Source organism: Nerophis lumbriciformis, linkage group LG16 (genome assembly GCF_033978685.3).
Source record: "Nerophis lumbriciformis linkage group LG16, RoL_Nlum_v2.1, whole genome shotgun sequence".
In the NCBI taxonomy this organism is placed as follows: Eukaryota; Metazoa; Chordata; class Actinopteri; order Syngnathiformes; family Syngnathidae; genus Nerophis; species Nerophis lumbriciformis.
Genome location: NC_084563.2, coordinates 4,554,599 through 4,577,098, shown reverse-complemented (window position 1 = coordinate 4,577,098; position 22,500 = coordinate 4,554,599). Strand labels below are relative to the sequence as shown.

Below are 22,500 nucleotides of genomic sequence, written 5' to 3'. Positions count from 1 at the left end.
GCACATTGCAGCGAGGGCCAAGACCGAGGGCCAAGACCGAGGACCAAGACGGAGGACGGAGGGCCACGGAATGTTCCGTGGCACACAGTCCTCCATTGTGGCGTGAGCAGATGAAAATAAGATGGAGCACGCAGCTTCCAATTAGTGGCTTCCGTCTCCTAATTGCTTTCTCCACTCAGGACTCCACCAATTGGCCACAGCGCTGTGTTTATGTGGGGAGAAAGTCTACACCATACTGTGTTTATGTGGGGAGAAAGTCCTACACCGGAATCAAACACACGCTCTTCCACACTCCAAGCCTTTCTTCTTTTTTCTGGACTTTTTTTTTCTGGAGCACATGTTGCGCTGGCAGCGCAGTGAAGGCTAACTCCAATAATAAGACATTTGGGTTTCATGTTCTGGTCCCCGAACGCCGGGGATTCTGCTACAAGCCCCTTCCTGCTCCGTCACCGACAAGAATATATGTCAGGAAAGTTCATAAACGTATGGTTTAATGATGTAAAAACTCTTATTTTGGCACTCAAACAGTGAATTTGTGAACTATATATTTATTTCCAGAGACATCCTGGATGAAAACTAGCACTTTCTATCCAACCTCATGGAGCTTGAGAGGTGCTGCAATTAGGAATGGTGGAAGACAGGTGTGCCAAGATTGTGACATCGTATTCAAAAAGACTTCAGGCTGCAACTGCTGCTAAAGCTGTATAAACTAAGTATTCAACAAAGAGTCTGAATTATTAAAAATAAATATACAATACACATATATATATATATAGATATATACATATATACAGTACATACATATACACATACATATATAAATAGATATATACATACATATACACATAAATACATAAATATATATATACACACAAATATATAAATACAGATATATACATATATACATACATATACACATAAATATTTATACATATATACATACATAATCACATAAATATAGATGTATAAATATATACATACACACATAAATATATAAATAGATATATACATACATATACACATACATATATGAATCTAGATATGTACATATATACATACATAAATATATAAATATAGATGTATACATATATACTTACATATACACATAAATATATAAATATAGATGTATACAAATGTACATACATATTCACATAAATATATAAACATACATATACACATAAGTATAAAAATATATATATACATACATATTCACATAAATATAGATATATACATATATACATACATATACAGAAAAATATATAAATAGATAAATACATACATATACACATAAATATATATATATAACACATACATATACACATAAATATATATATATAAATATACATACATATACACATACATATATAAATAGATATATACATACACATACACATAAATATATAGATATATACATACATATACACATAAAAATATATATATACATACATATACACATAAATATATAAATAGATATATACATACATATATATATATATATATATACATACATATACACATAAATATATAAATAGATATATAAATACATATACACATAAAAAATATATATATACAGACATATACACATAAATATAGAAATAGATGTATACATACATATATATATATATATATACAGACATATACACATAAATATAGAAATAGATGTATACATACATACATATATATATATATATATATATATATATATATATATATATATATATATATACATACATATACACATAAATATATAAATAAATATATAAATAGATATATACATACATATACACATAAATATATATATATACATACATATTCACATAAATATAGATATATACATATATACATACATATACACAAATATATAAATAGATAAATACATACATATACACAAATATATAAATAGATAAATACATACATATACACATACATATATATATATATATATATATATGACACATACATATACACATAAATATATGTATATATACATACATATACACATACATATATAAATAGATACATACATACACATACACATAAATATATAAATAGATATATACATACATATACACATAAATATATATACATACATATACACATAAATATATACATATATATATATATATATATATATATATATATATATATATATAAATACATATATACATACATATACACATAAATATATATATATATATACATACATATACACATAAATATATATACATACATATACACATAAATATATACATATATATATAAATACATATATACATACATATACACATAAATATATATATATATATATATATATATATACATACATATACACATAAATATATAAATACATATATAAATAGATATATACATACATATACACATAAATATATATATATATATATACATACATATTCACATAAATATAGATATATACATATATACATACATATACACAAATATATAAATAGATAAATACATACATATACACAAATATATAAATAGATAAATACATACATATACACATACATATATATATATATAACACATACATATACACATAAATATATGTATATATACATACATATACAAATACATATATAAATAGATACATACATACACATAAATATATAAATAGATATATACATACATATACACATAAATATATATACATACATATACACATAAATATATATATATATATAAATACATATATACATACATATACACATAAATGTGTATATATATATATATATATATATATATATATATATATATATATATATATATATATATATATATATATATATATATATATACACACATACATATATATACACATAAATATATAAATAAATATATAAATAGATATATACATACATATACACATAATATATATATATATATATATATATATATATATATATATATATATATATATATATATATATATATATATATATATATATATACATACGTATACACAAATATATAACAATGTATTTGTAAATTCCGGACTATAAGGCGCTACTTTTTCCCCGACACTTTGCACCCTGCAGATTATAATATGATGCGGCAAATTTAGGGATTTTTCTTCGCTGACGGCATTAATAAAAATAATAAAAAACAAATGTAATGAGAAGGTGTTTTATTGTTCAGGCGATGGCGCCATCCTTTGAACGACTTCGCTCACATCAGGTGCTGCAGTGTCCTTCAATTTACGGGTCCTACTTTTTTCCCCCCTCTCCTTTCAACACTTCTTACTTACTAAACCGCCCCATGTGTGACGTCCGCAGGAGTGTTTTCCTGCACATTTGCACGTGCTATCGTAACGTAATCAAAGCTAGCGTCGGCTAATACGCTAACACGTTTACGATGACGTTCTTTTTTGTATTGTGCCAGTTTCCAAACGTCAGCGTGGAGTCATTGAGTCTGTTTAGCTAAAAGGAGAGCGAGCTTGCGCAGCTAGTGGGTCCATGACCATGACTTCTGTTTTGTTTCATCGGCCGTTTTACTGCCCTGTTACAGACAATTAAGGTACCGACGTATATTATACTCCTTATATCGCTCTGTAGCCCGGAAGAATACATTTGTCGAACACAAACCCAAGCGCAGGCCGTGGTGATTGGTCACACACTGCTGTGGGATGGCAGCTGCTCATGCATGATCCGCACCAATGTGGCATCATTTAAAATGGGGGGATAAACATCGTCAGCATTGTTGTGATTCACGTTCAAGTTGCACTTAAACAAATGGCATCACCCCTGCAGGAAAACGTTTTTACGCCCCCGGTGACCCCGACATGTGCGACAACAACAACACTCATTTGTAACGCCGCCTTTTGCCTCCTTGGCATGGGCAGCTGGTGTATTTACATCCGCGGTGCCGCCGCGCTGAGGAGCCGGGAACACAAATCATGGCACGTTGATTGCTCACTGGGAGATGACGCAGCTGCGTTTATAGCCGACTGTGTGGTCTGTCACAGCAGATACACAACGTTGTGGACATGCCCACACACACACCCCTGTGGCCTCTAACGAGTATGCATGCACTGAACTAATATATATATATATATATATATATATGTCTGTATATATGCATGTATATACACTATATTGCCCAAATTGAACTTGAAGTGCCATCCCATTCCTAACAAGGAAGGAAGGAGGAAGAGCAGAAAGCTAGGAAGCATAGAAGTATGATGAAAGGATAGAAGAAAGGAAACAAGGAAGCATAGAAGGATGGATGAATGGATAGAAGAAAGGAAACAAGGAAGAAGGGAGGAAGAGTAGGAAGAAAGCAAGGAAGCATAAAAGGATGATGAAGGGATAGAAAAAAGGAAACAAGGAAGGAAGGAGGAAGAGCAGGAAGCAAGGAAGCATAGAAGGATGATGAATGGATAGCAGAAAGGAAACAAGGAAGGAAGGAGGAAGAGTGGAAAGACAGCTAGGAAGCAAGGAAGCATAGAAGGATGAATGAATGGATAGAAGAAAGGAAACAAGGAAGGAAGGAGGAAGAGTAGGAAGCAAGGAAGCATAGAAGGATGGATGAATGGATAGAAGAAAGGAAACAAGGAAGAAGGGAGGAAGAGTAGGAAGAAAGCAAGGAAGCATAAAAGGATGATGAAGGGATAGAAAAAAGGAAACAAGGAAGGAAGGAGGAAGAGCAGGAAGCAAGGAAGCATAAAAGGATGATGAATGGATAGAAGAAAGGAAACAAGGAAGGAAGGAGGAAGAGTGGAAAGACAGCTAGGAAGCAAGGAAGCATAGAAGGATGAGTGAATGGATAGAAGAAAGGAAACAAGGAAGGAAGGAGGAAGAGTAGGAAGCAAGGAAGCATAGAAGGATGGATGAATGGATAGAAGAAAGGAAACAAGGAAGGAAGGAGGAAGAGCAGAAAGCTAGGAAGCATAGAAGGATAGATGAAAGGATAGAAGAAAGGAAACAAGGAAGCATAGAAGGATTGATGAATGGATAGAAGAAAGGAAACAAGGAAGGAAGGAGGAAGAGTAGGAAGAAAGGAAGAAAGGAAGGAAGGAAGCATAGAAGGATGGATGAATGACTCGAAGAAAGGTAACAAGGAAGGAGGAAGAGTAGGGAGGGTAGGAAGCAAGCTAGGAAGCAAGGAAACATAGAAGGATGATGAATGGATAGCAGAAAGGAAACAAGGAAGAAGGGAGGAAGAGTAGGAAGAAAGCAAGGAAGCATAAAAGGATGATGAAGGGATAGAAAAAAGGAAACAAGGAAGGAAGGAGGAAGAGCAGGAAGCAAGGAAGCATAGAAGGATGATGAATGGATAGCGGAAAGGAAACAAGGAAGGAAGGAGGAAGAGTGGAAAGACAGCTAGGAAGCAAGGAAGCATAGAAGGATGGATGAATGGATAGAAGAAAGGAAACAAGGAAGGAAGGAGGAAGAGTGGAAAGAAAGCTAGGAAGCAAGGAAGCATAGAATGATGGATGAATGGATGGAAGAAAAGAAACAAGGAAGGAAGGAGGAAGAGTGGAAAGAAAGCTAGGAAGCAAGGAAGCATAGAAGGATGGATGAATGGATAGAAGAAAAGAAACAAGGAAGGAAGGAGGAATAGTAAGAAGGAAGCATAGAAGTATGATGAAGGGATAGAAGAAAGGAAACAAGGAAGGAAGGAGGAAGAGTGGAAAGACAGCTAGGAAGCAAGGAAGCATAGAAGGATGAATGAAGGGATAGACGAAAGGTAACAAGGAAGGAAGGAGGAAGAGTAGGAAGCAAGGAAGCATAGAAGGATGGATGAATGGATAGAAGAAAGGAAACAAGGAAGAAGGGAGGAAGAGTAGGAAGAAAGCAAGGAAGCATAAAAGGATGATGAAGGGATAGAAAAAAGGAAACAAGGAAGGAAGGAGGAAGAGCAGGAAGCAAGGAAGCATAGAAGGATGATGAATGGATAGCAGAAAGGAAACAAGGAAGGAAGGAGGAAGAGTGGAAAGACAGCTAGGAAGCAAGGAAGCATAGAAGGATGAATGAATGGATAGAAGAAAGGAAACAAGGAAGGAAGGAGGAAGAGTGGAAAGAAAGCTAGGAAGCAAGGAAGCATAGAATGATGGATGAATGGATAGAAGAAAAGAAACAAGGAAGGAAGGAGGAAGAGTGGAAAGAAAGCTAGGAAGCAAGGAAGCATAGAAGGATGGATGAATGGATAGAAGAAAAGAAACAAGGAAGGAAGGAGGAATAGTAAGAAGGAAGCATAGAAGTATGATGAAGGGATAGAAGAAAGGAAACAAGGAAGGAAGGAGGAAGAGTGGAAAGACAGCTAGGAAGCAAGGAAGCATAGAAGGATGAATGAATGGATAGAAGAAAGGAAACAAGGAAGGAAGGAGGAAGAGTAGGAAGCAAGGAAGCATAGAAGGATGGATGAATGGATAGAAGAAAGGAAACAAGGAAGAAGGGAGGAAGAGTAGGAAGAAAGCAAGGAAGCATAAAAGGATGATGAAGGGATAGAAAAAAGGAAACAAGGAAGGAAGGAGGAAGAGCAGGAAGCAAGGAAGCATAGAAGGATGATGAATGGATAGCAGAAAGGAAACAAGGAAGGAAGGAGGAAGAGTGGAAAGACAGCTAGGAAGCAAGGAAGCATAGAAGGATGAATGAATGGATAGAAGAAAGGAAACAAGGAAGGAAGGAGGAAGAGTGGAAAGAAAGCTAGGAAGCAAGGAAGCATAGAATGATGGATGAATGGATAGAAGAAAAGAAACAAGGAAGGAAGGAGGAAGAGTGGAAAGAAAGCTAGGAAGCAAGGAAGCATAGAAGGATGGATGAATGGATAGAAGAAAAGAAACAAGGAAGGAAGGAGGAATAGTAAGAAGGAAGCATAGAAGTATGATGAAGGGATAGAAGAAAGGAAACAAGGAAGGAAGGAGGAAGAGTGGAAAGACAGCTAGGAAGCAAGGAAGCATAGAAGGATGAATGAATGGATAGAAGAAAGGAAACAAGGAAGGAAGGAGGAAGAGTAGGAAGCAAGGAAGCATAGAAGGATGGATGAATGGATAGAAGAAAGGAAACAAGGAAGAAGGGAGGAAGAGTAGGAAGAAAGCAAGGAAGCATAAAAGGATGATGAAGGGATAGAAAAAAGGAAACAAGGAAGGAAGGAGGAAGAGCAGGAAGCAAGGAAGCATAGAAGGATGATGAATGGATAGCAGAAAGGAAACAAGGAAAGAAGGAGGAAGAGTGGAAAGACAGCTAGGAAGCAAGGAAGCATAGAAGGATGAATGAATGGATAGAAGAAAGGAAACAAGGAAGGAAGGAGGAAGAGTGGAAAGAAAGCTAGGAAGCATAGAAGGATGGATGAATGGATAGAAGAAAAGAAACAAGGAAGGAAGGAGGAATAGTAAGAAGGAAGCATAGAAGTATGATGAAGGGATAGAAGAAAGGAAACAAAGAAGGAAGGAGGAAGGGTAGAAAGCTAGGACGCAAGGAAGCATAGAAGGATGGATGAATGGATAGAAGAAAAGAAACAAGGAAGGAAGGAGGAATAGTAGGTAGGAAGCAAGGAAGCATAAAAGGATGATGAAGGGATAGAAGAAAGGAAACAAGGAAGGAAGGAAGCATAGAAGGATGGATGAATGGATAGAAGAAAGGAAACAAGGAAGGAAAGAGGAAGAGTAGAAAGCTAGGAAGCAAGGAAGCATAGAATGATGGATGAATGGATAGAAGAAAGGAAACAAGGAAGGAAGGAGGAAGAGTAGAAAGCTAGGAAGCAAGGAAGCATAGAAGTATGATGAAGAGATAGAAGAAAGGAAACAAGGAAGGAATGAGGAAGAGTAGAAAGCTAGGAAGCAAGGAAGCATAGAATGATGGATGAATGATGGAACACTAATTTGTAACGCCATTCCTAACCCATAGGGTTCAATATGACCTTTTGCAGCTATTACAGCTTCAACTCTTCTGGGAAGGCTGTCCACAAGGTTGCGGAGTGTGTTTATGGGCATTTTCCAAAAGTGTATTGGTGAGGTCACACACTGAAGTCTCCGTTCTAATTCATCCCAAAGGTGTTCTATCGGGTTCGGGTCAGGACTCTGTGCAGGCCAGTCAAGTTCATCCACACCAGACTCTGTCCTCCATTTCTTTATGGACCATGTTGGAAGAGGAGGAAGGCCCGCTCCAAACTGTTCCCACAAGGTCGGGAGCATGGAATTGTCCAAAATGTTTTGGTATCCTGGAGCATTCAAAGTTCCTTTCACCCCTGAAAAACAACTGTCCATCCATCCATCCATTTTCTTCCACTTATCCGAGGTCGGGTCGCGGGGGCAGCAGCCTAAGCAGGGAAGCCCAGACTTCCCTCTCCCCAGCCACTTCGTCCAGCTCCTCCCGGGGGATCCCGGGGTGTTCCCAGGCCAGCCGGGAGACATAGTCTTCCCAGCTTGTCCTGGGTCTTCCCCGCGGCCTCCTACCGGTCGGACGTGCCCTAAACACCTCCCTAGGGAGGCGTTCGGGTGGCATCCTGACCAGATGCCCGAACCACCTCATCTGGCTCCTCTCTGAAAAACAACCCCACGCCATAATTCCTCCTCCACCTAATTCCGCACTCGGCACAATACAGTCCGAAATGTAGCGTCCTCCTTGCAAACCTCCAAACCCAGACTGGTCCATCAGATTGCCAGATGGAAAAGCGTGATTCATGAGTCCAGAGAAGGCGTCTCCACTGCTCTAGAGTCCAGTGGCGACGTGCTTTACGCCACTGCATCCCACGCTTTGCATTGGACTTGGTGATTTATGGCTTAGATGCAGCCGCTCGGCCATGGAAACCCATTCTGTGAAGCTCTCTGCGTACTGCACGTGGGCTAATTGGAAGGTCATGTAAAAGTTTGGAGCTCTGTAGCAACTGACTGGGGACGTCTTTGCGCTGCTGACCTGTCTCCGCTCGGGATGTTCTCCTGCTGGCCCCACTATGGACTGGACTCTCTCACTATTATGTTAGATCCACTATGGACTGGACTCTCACACTATTATGTTAGATCCACTATGGACTGGACTCTCACTATTATGTTAGATCCACTATGGACTGGACTCTCACACTATTATGTTAGATCCACTATGGACTGGACTCTCACTATTATGTTAGATCCACTATGTACTGAACTCTCACTATTATGTTAGATCCACTATGGACTGGACTCTCACTATTAGGTTAGATCCACTATGGACTGGACTCTCACTATTATGTTAGATCCACTATGGACTGGACTCTCACTATTATGTTAGATCCACTATGGACTGGACTCTCACTATTATGTTAGATCCACTATGTACTGAACTCTCACTATTATGTTAGATCCACTATGGACTGGACTCACACTATTATGTTAGATCCACTATGGACTGGACTCTCACTATTATATTAGATCCACTATGGACTGGACTCTCACTATTATGTTAGATCCACTATGGACTGGACTCTCACACTATTATGTTAGATCCACTATGGACTGGACTCTCACACTATTATGTTAGATCCACTATGGACTGGACTCTCACTATTATGTTAGATCCACTATGGACTGGACTCTCACACTATTATGTTAGATCCACTATGGACTGGACTCTTGCTATTATGTTAGATCCACTATGGACTGGACTCTCACACTATTATGTTAGATCCACTATGGACTGGACTCTCACTATTATGCTAGATCCACTATGGACTGGACTCACACTATTATGTTAGATCCACTATGGACTGGACTCTCACACTATTATGTTAGATCCACTATGGACTGGACTCTCACACTATTATGTTAGATCCACTATGGACTGGACTCTCACTATTATGTTAGATCCACTATGGACTGGACTCTCACACTATTATGCTAGATCCACTATGGACTGGACTCTCACACTATTATGTTAGATCCACTATGGACTGGACTCTCACTATTATGTTAGATCCACTATGGACTGGACTCTCACACTATTATGTTAGATCCACTATGGACTGGACTCTTGCTATTATGTTAGATCCACTATGGACTGGACTCTCACACTATTATGTTAGATCCACTATGGACTGGACTCTCACTATTATGCTAGATCCACTATGGACTGGACTCACACTATTATGTTAGATCCACTATGGACTGGACTCTCACTATTATGCTAGATCCACTATGGACTGGACTCACACTATTATGTTAGATCCACTATGGACTGGACTCTCACACTATTATGTTAGATCCACTATGGACTGGACTCTCACACTATTATGTTAGATCCACTATGGACTGGACTCTCACTATTATGTTAGATCCACTATGGACTGGACTCTCACACTATTATGCTAGATCCACTATGGACTGGACTCTCACACTATTATGTTAGATCCACTATGGACTGGACTCTCACACTATTATGTTAGATCCACTATGGACTGGACTCTCACACTATTATGCTAGATCCACTATGGACTGGACTCTCACACTATTATGTTAGATCCACTATGGACTGGACTCTCACTATTATGTTAGATCCACTATGGACTGGACTCTCTCACTATTATGTTAGATCCACTATGGACTGGACTCTCTCACTATTATGTTAGATCCACTATGGACTATGGGTCCCCACATCTTGGTGGCTGAGTTGCTGTTGTTCCCTAAATCTTCACTTTTCTTATAGTAAAGTTGACTTTGGAATATTTTGGAGCGAGGACATTTCACGACTGGACTTGTCGCACAGGTGGCGCCCCCGTGGCAGTTCCACGCTGGAAATCACTGAAAGCGGCCCGTTGTTTCACAAATGTTTGCCTAAGTGCTTGATTTTATACACCTTAGTGATTAGGACAGCTGATTCTCATCATTTGGATGGGTGGCCCAATATTTTGGCAATATAGTGTATATACATATATATATACATATATATATATATATATACACACACATATACATCAACACTAAGTGCTTGCTGGGAAAGGCGAGGTCCTCACCAGGAGCAGGTCGACCCAGAGCTATTGTTGACGTGACCTCCGACCCTTGGCTCCATGCATAGATAGACAAAGTGGGCTAGGAACACGTTTAGGGTCTCCGAGGCCCCCCCCCGCTGTGTGTCGGCAGCTGCATGACAATACCGCGTCACTCACTTCCTCTTTCACCGCTTGATGAATGACCCTGTGGGGGGGGGATAATTTATGGCCGTCAGGAAGTCCCCTACCACATGACTTGGATGGGGGTCACACCCACAACGCCCTCAGTGGTCCCCGGTGCACTGTCCTGCAGGCCACGCCCCTTCACCTCCTCTCCCCCCGCCTCTTCCTCTGGTGTCGGCCGTCCCCTCCCCGAGGCCTCCGAGCTGGACGGCCTTTCCCTCTTGGCTTTCCACGCTTCCTTCCTTCCTCCACTAATAGCTCCCTCGTTCCCCGGCTCGCCAGGGCTGCCAGCTGAGCGGTCATTCGCGGAAGATTCATTCCCGGCATGCTAATTGCAAACAGACGGAGAGGGAGAGCGCCCCGGCCAACTGAACAGAACCAAACCGCCTCCATTTCCTCTCCGCTTGCATATCTGCACCATCTTTATGACTATCTACCATCTTTATGTTCCTTTGGCAGCAAAACAGGCCCAGAGCATAATACTACCACCACCATGCTTGACGGTAGGAATAGTGTTCCTGGGATTAAAAGCCTCACATTTTCTCCTCCACACATATTGCTGGATATTGTGGCCAAACAGCAAATTTTTTGTTCCATCTGACCACAGAACTTTCCTCCAGAAGGTCTTATCTTTGTCCATGTGATGTCCTGACTTAAAAGTGCGGACAATGCTGAAGAAACAAGTCCATGTCAGAAAAACCAACACATTTAGCTGAACTGCACCAATTTTGTCAAGAGGAGTGGTCAAAAATTCAAGCAGAAGCTTGTGGATGGCTACCAAAATAATAATAATAATAATAATAATAAATAATAATTTAAAAAATTGTAATAAAATAATAATAAAATACCATAATAAATTCATAAATGAACCAAACTTCATGAATGCTTTACTCTCTGTCAAGAGGAGTGGTCAAACATTCAAGCAGAAGCTTGTGGATGGCTACCAAAATAATAATAAAATAATAATAATAAATAATAATAGTAATAATAATAAAATACCATAATAAATTCATAAAAAAAAAAAACTTCATGAATGCTTTACTCTCTGTAAAGCAGCGGTTCCTTTGGCAGCAAAACAGGCCCGGCGCATAATACTACCACCACCATGCTTTGGCCACAACACCCAGCAATATGTTTGGAGGAGAAAAGATGAAGCCTTTAATTCCACGAACACCATGCCTACCGTCAAGCATAAAGTCATGGCTGTCTTGAGTTTCCAATCATTTCTCCAACTCTTATTTTTTTGTGATAGAGTGATTGGAGCACATACTTGTTGGTCACAAAAAACATTCATGACGTTTGCTTCTTTTATGAATTTATTATGGTATTTTATTATTATTAGATTGTATTATTATTAGTACTTATTATTATTAGTATTAGTATTATTTTATTATTATTGTTTTGGTAGCCATCCACAAGCTTCTGCTTGATTTGTTGACCACTCCTCTTGACAAAATTGGTGCAGTTCAGCTAAATGTGTTGCTTTTCTGACATGGACTTGTTTCTTCAGCATTGTCCGCACGTTTCAGTCAGGACATCACATGGACAAAGTTAAGACCTTCTGGAGGAAAGTTCTGTGGTCAGATGGAACAAAAATGGAGCTGTTTGGCCACATTACCCAGCAATATGTTTGGAGGAGAAAAGGTGAGGCCTTTAATCCCAGGAACACCATGCCTACCGTCAAGCATGGTGGTGGTAGTATTATGCTCTGGGCCTGTTTTGCTGCCAATGGAACTGCTGAAGAAACAAGTCCATGTCAGAAAAACCAACACAGTTAGCTGAACTGCACCAATTTAGTCAAGATGAGTGGTCAAACATTCAACCAGAAGCTTGTGGATGGCTACCAAAATAATAATAATAATAATAAAATAATAATAAATACTAATGATAATAAAATAATAATAAAATAATAATAATAATAAATATATATATTTATATATATATATATATATATATGCATATATATATATATAAATATATATATATAAATAATAAAATAAATTCATAAAAGAAGCAAACTTCATAAATATTTTTTGTGAGCAACAAGTATGTGCTCCAATCACTCTATCACAAAAAAACAAGAGTTGTAGAAATGATTGGAAACTCAAGACAGCCATGACATCATGTTCTTTACACGTGTATGTACACTTTTGACCACGACTTGCGTGACAATTATCGTACTACTCACTTGTGTTATCGTACTTTTACACCATGTGTGTTGAAACCACATCTACACTGCTGTACAAGCTGAACACTGACTACTTTAAAGCATATCCAAACCTTAGTATTCGGACTATAAGCCGCGTATATATACGTTGTGAAATGAGTTGTTTACACAGAATGTTTATTTACATACCTTAATTGTTTCCAAGTGGTGTCTGTAACAAGGCAGTAAAACGGCCGATCAAACAAAACAGAAGTCCCACAAGCTGCGGAAGCTAGCTCTCCACTCAGCTAAACAGACTCAATAACTCCACGCTGACGTTTTGGTGAACTTACTGAGGGATTTGTGAAACGCCATTGTAAGTTAATAAAACTAACACGGGCACTCGTAAATGTGTTAGCATATTAGCTAATGCTAACAACGCTCGCTTGATTACATCACGACAGCCCGTGCAAATGTGCATGAAAACACTCCCTACAGACGTCACACATGGGGGACGCTTTAGTAAGTAAGAATTGTTTTAGTTACGTTGTAAAACTTACAAACGTTGCTTGGAGCGACGAAGGAAGAATCCGCACGAGTCGAAACGTGACTAGAGGACGGAACGGCACTTCTACTTCCGGTTCAAAGCTTCGAACAGACCAGCAGTGAGATGGCGCCGGAGCACAAACAATGTGAAGTGAATTATATTTATATAGCGCTTTTCTCTAGTGACTCAAAGCTCTTTACATAGTGAAAGCCAATATCTAAGTTACATTTAAAGCAGTGTGGGTGGCACTGGGGGCAGGTGGGTGAAGGACACAACTAAGGCTGAAACGACGCGTCGACGTAGTCGACGTCATCGGTTACGTAAATACGTCGACGCCGTTTTTGTGCGTCGGCGCGTCGCATATTTACGTCACTCTACTTTACTGTCATGGCGGAGCGCAAAGCAGACGATGCGAGCGAGGGGAAAAAAGCACGCCAAAAGTCGTCAAAAGTGTGGGAGTATTTCAATAAACGGCCTAATAATGTTGTTGCATGCACACTGTGTCGAGCGGAAATGGCCTATCATAGCAGCACAACGGCTATGAACGAACATTTGAAAAGAAAACCCCCGACAGCGTTCTTGCCATCACCATCAACAAGTCAATCGTCCGCGTGCGTATACGTTGTCATCATTACACAAAAACATGAATGTGTCATTTGTATCTGCGTTGTAAATTCATAAACTAAAGCACCGTTTCGCTCTGAGAGGCGCGTTTGGCGTGCCTGTTCAGTGTTTACAAAGACGCGCTCCTCTTTAACGCTGTGGAGAGGCGGCGGCGACGAGCGAGCGGCGAGGCGGGGCGGGGCGCGCCGGGAGCGACGCTGCAATCGTGCCCAGGTGCGCGATCCGCGCAGTTGGAAGAGAAAAGACTTTGTGTAAAATTAAAAGATTGTAAACCTGGCAAAGCCGTCTGGCGTTCAGTCTGTCGGTCCTGAAAGAACCCCACGGCACAAGACGTGTCACAAACGCTAACGTTAATTAGTTGTGCAAATACCTTTTACAACATTAACAGTTACATATACTATGTACAAACCAACAATTAACTTTCACTTGAATCATACTATCATTGTTGTGTTATTAAGCAAAATAAGCAATACTTTTACTTTTGTTGAAATGTTTACACTGTACACTTTTTTGTATTGGATGTTTAGCTTTATTTTTTGCACATTTTAGCAAATAAGCAATACTTTTACTTTTGTTGAAATGTTTACACTTGTTACAGAATATTTCCGTTTTGCACTTTTTTGTATTGGATGTTTATCTTTATTTTTGCACATTTTAAAGCAAAATAAGCAATACTTTTACTTTTGAAATGCTTATACTATTCCAGAATATTAAGATTTGCACTGGATGTTTACTTTTATATTTGCACATTAAAAAGCAAATAAGCTACTTTTAATTTTGTTAAATGTTAAAAGTTTTAAATGTTTACATTGTTACAGAATATTTTGTCATGTTGTTGTCAATGTTGACTGAGTGGCCATACTTTTTTTTTTTGTAAATAAAAGCCATGCCTTTTGAAAAAACTGGCCTACATTTATTTTTTTCCTCTTCATTTTAAATTAAAAAAAAAATCGGTAAAAGGAAAAATAATCTATAGATTAATCGATTAATCGAAAAAAATAATCGATAGATTAATCGATAGAAAAATAATCGTTAGCTGCAGCCCTAGACACAACAGCAGTGACTAGAATAGTGGAAGCGGGGATCGAACCTGGAACCCTCAAGTTGCTGGCACGGCCGTTCTACCAACCGGTGCTCAATGAAAACTATTTTTTTGTAAATAAAAGCCATGCCTTTTGAAAAAACTGGCCTACATTTATTTTTTCCTCTTCATTTTAAATTTAAAAAAAAAACGGTAAAAGGAAAAATAATCTATAGATTAATCGAAAAAATAATCTATAGATTAACCGATTAATCGGGGAAAAAAATCTATAGATTAATCGATAGAAAAATAATCGTTAGCTGCAGCCCTAGACACAACAGCAGTGACTAGAATAGTGGAAGCGGGGATCGAACCTGGAACCCTCAAGTTGCTGGCACGGCCGTTCTACCAACCGGTGCTCAATGAAAACTATTCGCTCTTGGCTGTCAGCGAAGAAAAACCCATGACCCCACCCGGGGGCGGCATGGCGTAGTGGGTAGAGCGGCCGGGCCAGAAACCTGAGGGTTGCAGGTTCGCTCCCCGCCTCTTACCATCCAAATTGCTGCCGCTGTGTCCTTGGGCAGGACACTTCATTCACCCTTGCCCCCGGTGCTGCTCACACCTGTGAATGAATGATGAATGATAGGTGGTGGTCGAAGGGGCCGTAGGCGCAAACTGGCAGCCACGCTTCCGTCAGTCTACCCCAGGGCAGCTGTAGGAAAGTAGCTTACCACCACCAGGTGTGAATAAATAATGGGTCCTCACTTCTCTGTGAAGCGCTTTGAGTGTCTAGAAAAGCGCGATATAAATCGAATCCATTATTATCATTATAATTAGCCACACCGTTTTATAAGCCGCAGGGTGCAAAGCGTAGGGAAAAAAGGTCACAGAATTCCCGGTACCTATAGTGTGATAGCAGCATGTACAGCGCTAACATAGTAAACTGTACAGGAAGTAGTTGGGCTGGGAGGAGGTCACAGGTCAGGGTACCCTTACCACCCTCCACCCTCCCTAAAATACTTTGTTGACTGCTTCTTATCAAGACCTCCAGCTTTTACACTTGTAAGCAGCCCTTAATGTGGCGTTGGAAAGCCTGCAGCAGAGAGACGAGCCCGGGGGGGCTTCAGCAGGGGATGTTTGGAGCGCACAAAGAGGGTATTATTTGTTGCCCCCCCCACACCCCCCCGTTTGCTGAAGGGGGGGCCACGATGGCCGCTCTCTCCTGTCTCTTTGCACGTTATGAAGTCAAACTCGGGCCGGCGAGGCGATTATAACCCTAAGTGGTGCGAGAACCTTCCGCCATCTGATGTGTGAGAAGGGTTAAAAAGAAAGGGGGGGGGGGGGGGGGGGAGAGTCAGGAGACCTTTATGAGAATAAAGCAGATTTCCTGAATGGAGTGCATTCCAAGGACGCCGGTGGTCTCGGCTTGCCAAGAGACAAGACGACACATGCTGGAGATTGTCTGCCAGGTAACCCAGCACAAAGAGCTCTCATTTCCTTTCCTTAGGCACACACACACACACACACACACACACACACACACACACACACACACACATGCACACACACGCACACACGCTTTCTCTTGTATTGGTTACCTCCTTGAGACCTGAGACCCCATATACTGTAGGTTGCACCGCATATGCTGTAAGTTGCACCACGTATACATTAGGTTGCACTTTATGTACTGTCGGTTGCACTGCATATACACTGTACTGTATAATATATAGGTTTTACTGCATAATATATACACTGTACTGCATAATATATAGGTTTTACTGCATAATATATACACTGTACTGTATAATATATAGATTTTTCTGCATAATATATACACTGTACTGTATAATATATAGATTTTACTGCATAATATATACACGGTACTGTATAATATATTGATTTTACTGCATATGTACACAGTACTGTATAATATATAGGTTTTACTGCATAATATATACACTGTACTGTATAACATATAGATTTTACTGCATAATTTATACACTGTACTGTATAATATATAGAATTTACTGCATAATATATACACTGTACTGTTTAATATATAGGTTTTACTGCATATGTACACAGTACTGTATAATATATTGATTTTACTGCATATGTACACAGTACTGTATAATATATAGGTTTTACTGCATAATATATACACTGTACTGTATTATATATAGATTTTACTGCATAATATATACACTGTACTGTATAATATATTGATTTTACTGCATATGTACACAGTACTGTATAATATATAGGTTTTACTGCATAATATATACACTGTACTGTATTATATATAGATTTTACTGCATAATATATACACTGTACTGCATAATATATACACTGTACTGTATAATATATAGGTTTTACTGCATAATATATACACTGTACTGTATTATATATAGGTTTTACTGCATAAAATATACACTGTACTGTATAATATATAGGTTTTACTGCATAATATATACAATGTACTGCATAATATATACACTGTACTGTATAATATATAGGTTTTACTGCATAATATATACACTGTACTGTATAATATATAGATTTTTCTGCATAATATATACAATGTACTGCATAATATATACACTGTACTGTATAATATATTGATTTTACTGCATATGTACACAGTACTGTATAATATATAGGTTTTACTGCATAATTTATACACTGTACTGTATAATAAATAGATTTTACTGCATAATATATACACTGTACTGTATAATATATAGGTTTTACTGCATAATATATACACTGTACTGTATAATATATATGTTTTACTGTATCATTTATAGATTTTACTGTATAATATAGATTTTACTGCATAATATATACACTGTAATGTATAATATATAAGTTTTACTGCATAATAAATACACTGTAGTGTATAATATATAAGTTTTACTGCATAATTTATACACTGTACTGTATAACATATAGATTTTACTGCATAATATATACAATGTACTGTATAATATATAAGTTTTACTGCATAATATATACACTGTACTGTTTAATATATAGGTTTTACTGCATATGTACACAGGACTGTATAATATATAGGTTTTACTGCATAATTTATACACTTTACTGTATAATATATAGATTTTTCTGCATAATATATACACTGTACTGTATTATATATAGATTTTACTGCATAATATATACACTGTACTGTATAATATATAGATTTTTCTGCATAATATATACACTGTGCTGTATAATATATATAATTTACTGCATAATATATACACTGTACTGTATAATATCTATGTTTTACTGTATCATTTATAGATTCTACTGTATAATATATAGATTTTACTGCATAATATACACTGTACTGTATAATATATAGGTTTTACTGTATAGTATATACATTGTACTGTATAATATATAGATTTTACTGCATAATATATATACTGTATTGTATAATATATAGGTTTTACTGCATAATATATACACTGTACTGTATAATATATAGATTTTTCTGCATAATATATACAATGTACTGTATAATATATAAGTTTTACTGCATAATATATACACTGTACTGTATTATATATAGATTTTACTGCATAATATATACACTGTAATGTATAATATATAAGTTTTACTGCATAATATATACACTGTACTGTATAATATATATGTTTTACTGTATAATTTATAGATTTTACTGTATAATATAGATTTTACTGCATAATATATACACTGTACTGTATAATATATAAGTTTTACTGCATAATAAATACACTGTAGTGTATAATATATAGGTTTTACTGCATAATATATACACTGTACTGTATTATATATAGATTTTACTGCATAATTTATACACTGTACTGTATAATATATAGATTTTTCTGCATAATATATACACTGTACAGTACAATATATAGAATTTACTGCATAATATATACACTGTACTGTATAATATATTGATTTTACTGCATATGTACACAGTACTGTATAATATATAGGTTTTACTGCATAATTTTTACACTGTACTGTATAATATATAGAATTTACTGCATAATATATACACTATAATGTATAATATATAAGTTTTACTGCATGATATATACACTGTACTGTATAATATATAGATTTTACTGCATATGTACACAGTACTGTATAATATATAGGTTTTACTGCATAATATATACACTGTACTGTATTATATATAGATTTTACTGCATAATATATACACTGTACTGTATAATATATAGATTTTTCTGCATAATATATACACTGTACTGTATAATATATAGAATTTACTGCATAATATATACACTGTACTGTATAATATATAGGTTTTACTGCATAATATATACACTGTACTGTATTATATAGAGATTTTACTGCATAATATATACACTGTACTGTATAATATATATGTTTTACTGTATCATTTATAGATTTGACTGCATAATATGTACACTGTACTGCATAACAGTTAACACAAATTGTGAGTTTTTGTGTAGCGTGCACTTGCAAAATGCGGTGGTATTCTTGGATGTGCACACACACACACGTGTAAACTGATCCTAATACAGCTCTTGAAGTTTGATACTGGCCTGGGGATCCTGAACCCCCCCCCCCCCATCACACACACACACACACACACACACACACACACACACACACACACACACACACACACACACACACGTGAGGCGTGATCCTTTGAGACCACGTCAGTCCAAGGCCAAATGGAATACGGCCTCTTCGGACGCGGTGCAGGTGGAAGGAAAAAGGTTTCCTTTTAAGGCCTTTCTGCACTTTCTTCTATGAATGAAGTCAGCAATTAGGAGGTGTTGAAGGCATGAGGCTGACACGTGTTGGACTTGTGTGTCACGCTGAAGACTTTCCCTTCAATACAACCATCGCCTTCATCATTCAACATTGGAAGCAGTTCTCTTCTTCTTCCGGCACTCGTAGAAGTTAGTACATCTCAAACTGGGCTGGAACTTACAATGCAGACTATAAACTGTTACTTTTTTTCCTACGCTTGGCACCCTGCGGCTTATAGAACGGTGCGGCTAAATTGTGGATTTTTTCTTTGCTAATGATTTGTGTGCAATAGTTTTCACTGAACTCATTGCTATGGCGCCATCTTTTGGACGACTTCGCTCGCTGCAGGCATTGCGGGTTAAAAAAGTAAGTCCCTGTTTTAATGCCGAGAAAGTTAAACCGTCCATAGCGTTTCGATTCTGGTGGATTCTTCATTCGTCACTCCGAGCAACGTTTGTAAGTTTTACAATGTAACTAAAACAATTCTTACTTACTATAATGTCACATGTGTGATGTCTGGAGGAGAGTTTTCATGCATATTTGTACCTGCTATCATTAAAATTGCGTCGCTAGCATTAGCTAATATGCTAACACGTTTACGAGCATAAACAAGTGTTCCAAGTGTCCAATCTGAAACCAGACCTGACCAGACTGCAACCCGACGTGACCAGTCTGAAACAGGATGTGACCAGTCTGCAACCGAACCTGACGAGTCTGCACCTGGATGTGACCAGTTGGAAACCGGACGATACGAGTCTGCAACCGGATGATACGAGTCCGCAACCGGACGTGAGGAGTCCGCAACCGGACGTGACCAGTCCGCAACCGGACGTGACCCGTCTGCAACCGGACGTAACCCGTCTGCAACCAGAAGTGACCAGTCTGCAACCAGAAGTGACCAGTCTGCAACCGAACCTGACGAATCTGCAACTGAACCTGGCGAGTCTGCAACTGGACGTGACCAGTCTGCAACCAGAAGTGACCGGTCTGCAACCGGATGTGACCAGTTTGCAACCAGACGTGACGTGTCCGCAACCAGAAGTGACTAGTCTGCAACCGAACCTGACGAGTCTGCAACCGGACATGACCAGTCCGCAACCGGACATGGCGTGTCCGCAACCGGACGTGACCAGTCTGCAACCGGACATGACCAGTCTGCAACCGGTCTGCAGCCGGACGTGACCAGTCTGCAACCGGACGTGACCAGTCTTCAACCGGACGTGAAGTGTCTGCAACCTGACGTGAGGAGTCCGCAACCGGACGTGACCCGTCTTCAACCGGACGTGACCGGTCTGCAAGCGGACGTGACCGGTCTTCAACCGGACGTGACCGGTCTGCAACCGGACGTGACCAGTCTTCAACCGGACGTGAAGTGTCTGCAACCTGACGTGACCAGTCTGCAACCGGACGTGACCAGTCTGCAACCGGACGTGAAGTGTCTGCAACCGGACGTGACCAGTCTGCAACCGGACGTGACCAGTCTTCAACCGGACGTGAAGTGTCTGCAACCGGACGTGACCAGTCTGCAACCGAACATGAAGCGTCTGCAACCTGACGTGACCAGTGTGCAACCAGACGTGACCGGTCTGCAACCGGACGTGACCGGTCTGCAACCGGACGTGACCGTTCTGCAACCAGACGTGACCAGTCTGCAACCGGACGTGACCGGTCTGCAACCGGACGTGACCGGTCTGCAACCAGACGTGACCAGTCTGCAACCGGACGTGACCGGTCTGCAACCGGACGTGACCGGTCTGCAACCGGACGTGACCGGTCTGCAACCGGACATGAAGTGTCTGCAACCTGACGTGACCAGTCTGCAACCGGACGTGACAAACAGGAACATTTGTGCAATATTATGATGAAAGTTGGAATTTGACTCAATAACAGTCGCAATTTTACAAGAAAAGCTTAAACTTTTGTCAATTTTATAAAAAGAGTTGTACTTTTACTCGACAAAAGTCACAATTTTATAAAAAAAAACTTGAAAAATGTTGGCAATATTATAATATTAATGGGAATTTTACTTGGCAAAATGATTTCAAAAGTCATGATTTTTACTCAAAAAGTGTCCCTATTTTAACCAAAAAAAAGGGCAATATTGTAAAAAGTCAGAATTTGATATGACAAATGTCACCATTTTGCATTAAAAAGTAATCATTTTACATAAAAAAAAGTCATAATTTTGCATTAAAAAGTCATAATTTTACATTAAAAAGTCATAATTTTTCGAGAAAACGTTGCAATATTAGAGAA

At 38.4% G+C, this 22,500-nt stretch overlaps 1 protein-coding gene across 1 annotated transcript in view; it reads right to left on the bottom strand.

Annotated features, from left to right (window-relative positions):
• afg2a (AFG2 AAA ATPase homolog A) overlaps positions 1 to 22,500 on the bottom strand; it is a 274,689-nt gene that overhangs the window by 139,679 nt on the left and 112,510 nt on the right. The gene's annotated exons all lie outside the window — the stretch shown is intronic.